This window comes from Parus major, unplaced genomic scaffold (genome assembly GCF_001522545.3).
Source record: "Parus major isolate Abel unplaced genomic scaffold, Parus_major1.1 Scaffold361, whole genome shotgun sequence".
Classification (NCBI taxonomy): domain Eukaryota; kingdom Metazoa; phylum Chordata; class Aves; order Passeriformes; family Paridae; genus Parus; species Parus major.
The window spans coordinates 35,434-37,597 of NW_015379292.1; the positions used below are offsets into that span (position 1 = coordinate 35,434).

Below are 2,164 nucleotides of genomic sequence, written 5' to 3' on the forward strand. Positions count from 1 at the left end.
TGGCTGGGAGGGCTTTTCCAGCCTCAGTGAGTCTAACCCAGGTGTTCCAGACTGCACTGACCCCCAGGTCAGAGACACAAACACCCCACACGGAGGTGGCACTCGGGACCTGACCCCTCCCTGATGCCCCTGCAGCTCCAGCCCTGGCAGACAGCACTCTGGTTTCCCAGGGAAAGCTGGGAGCTGTGTCCAGGAGGAGACAAAGCTGCTGGAATTTTGTGTTCCTGATTTAAATATCCCAGAGCCGGTGACTCAAGGGATCTTCTCGGCAGAGACTGACCCAGAACAACAAAGGAACTCAACAGCATCCATCAAATCAACTTGTGCCAGACCTGCTGTGTCTCACTCCAGTAAAGATGCTCAGGTTCTCCTGGAAGTGTCCTTGCATCAAGTTCTTTGCAGGATGACACATCCCAGGAGCTCTGTGCAGCTCCAGCCCAACACAAGCCCTGATCCGGGGGCAATTCCCAGGGCAGGCTCCTGCTGACAGCTCCAGGAGCCCATGGCCAGCACAAAGCTCCCACTGATTGATCCCAGAGGATGACTGGGAATGCTTCCCACTGTCCCACCCCACACACAGCCCCCAACACCAAGGCTGCCCATGGAAAGGGAAAAGCTTTGGAAAAGCCTCCAAGCCATTCATGGCACGAGGCACAAACACCCCCAAGCTCCCTTGAGGCCCTGAAGGTCCCACAGGGAATGGCCTGGCAGCTGGCAGGGCACGGAGCAGCCTCTGGAATGGGGTGGGAGAGGGGTCTGGATTCCTGCCAGTGGGGCTGGGGACAATCCCAGAGCCACCCTCTGGTTCTCCACTTGCACATCCCTGTGGGACAGCACCAAACACAGGCCACGAGGGAACCATTCCTTCCCAAAAATCACTCCCTTCTCCCCACGGGATGCTCCATCTCTGCCCATCCCAGGCACCACTTCCCACAACTGCAGCAGCATGAGCAGGAATCCAGCACAGCCACGGCCCTGAGCCCACCCAGATCCAATTTAATGAATTCCTGATTAAAATTCCCCTTAACAAGGCACAAGGACATCTGCAGGCTCGGGACAGATCCTCTTTCTCCATGTTGTGCTTCTTGGGAGCAATGGGAGGTGAAGACACTTCTGACATGCATTAACAATTTCCCAGCAAACAAAAATCCCAGTGGTGCCTTCATCCACTTGGAGAGTGAAGAGGGAAGAAAAAAAAATAGGGAAGGAAAATGGGATGGGATGGGAAAAGGGAAAGGGGAAAGGGGAAAGGGGAAAGGGGAAAGGGGAAAGGGTGGAGGCAGGTGTGACCATGCTGGAATCACCAGGGTGAGGAAAAAACTGGAATTGTGTCCTCCAGGAGTTGCTGGATTTCTGCCAAGGAAGTTTTCACAGCCTGGATGAAGGAAGGAGCTGGGAGGCTTGGGAATGCTACACCCAAAAGTGCCCAAAGCCAGGCTGGACAGGGCTTGGAGGAACTGGGATAGTGGGAAGTGTCTCAGCTTGTGGGACTGGATGGGTTTTAAGGTCCCTTCCATCCCAATCCAGTCTGGGATCCTACAAAGGGGGCACAAAATCATTCCCTGAAACATTCCCAGGTCCCTCACCACACAAAGTGCAGGAGGGACAGTGCTGGGCACAGACATGGAATTAAATCCCAGGGAATCCACTCCTATTCCCACCACTCACTTATCCCACCCCATCCAATGCCCACTCCAACATTTCCAGTGCTCAGGCTGTCAGCTTGAAAATACCCAGGCAGGAAAAAACAAATGCATGGAAAAAGGCAGCATTAACCCCTTAGAGCCAGGCACCAGCAACAAAAGCAGCCCAGAAGAGGCTGAGCCACTGCCAGGGAGCAGGAGCAGGAGCATCAGGAGGACACTTCCCGAAGGATTGGAGGGGAAAAGGCTGCCTGGAACACCCCACAGTGCATTGTTGTTCACTCTAATGCAGGAGCTGGAAGCAGCTCAGGAGGGAAGGGCTGCAGCAGCTGGGGAAGGAGAGACTGAGATGAGGGGCTGAATCACTGCACAGGAAAACAAAGAACTCCTGAAAGGAGCCTTTGTACTTTACATCATCCCATGGAAAAAAACAGGGAGAGTCTGGGTGGATTAACACAAGGAAAGGCAGGAGCTCCCCAGGAGGAGATGGAACAGCCTGGACATGTCCCCAGCACCTCCCA

General features: G+C 54.4%; 1 long non-coding RNA gene across 1 annotated transcript; it reads right to left on the bottom strand.

Moving 5' to 3' along the window:
• Positions 1-976: 976 nt before the first annotated feature.
• LOC117243782 lies at positions 977-2,158 on the bottom strand. The gene is made up of 2 exons (XR_004495683.1): positions 1,305-2,158; positions 977-1,169 (listed from the first exon to the last, which is right to left on the bottom strand). It is a non-coding gene; the product is annotated as an uncharacterized LOC117243782 (long non-coding RNA).
• Positions 2,159-2,164: the final 6 nt, after the last annotated feature.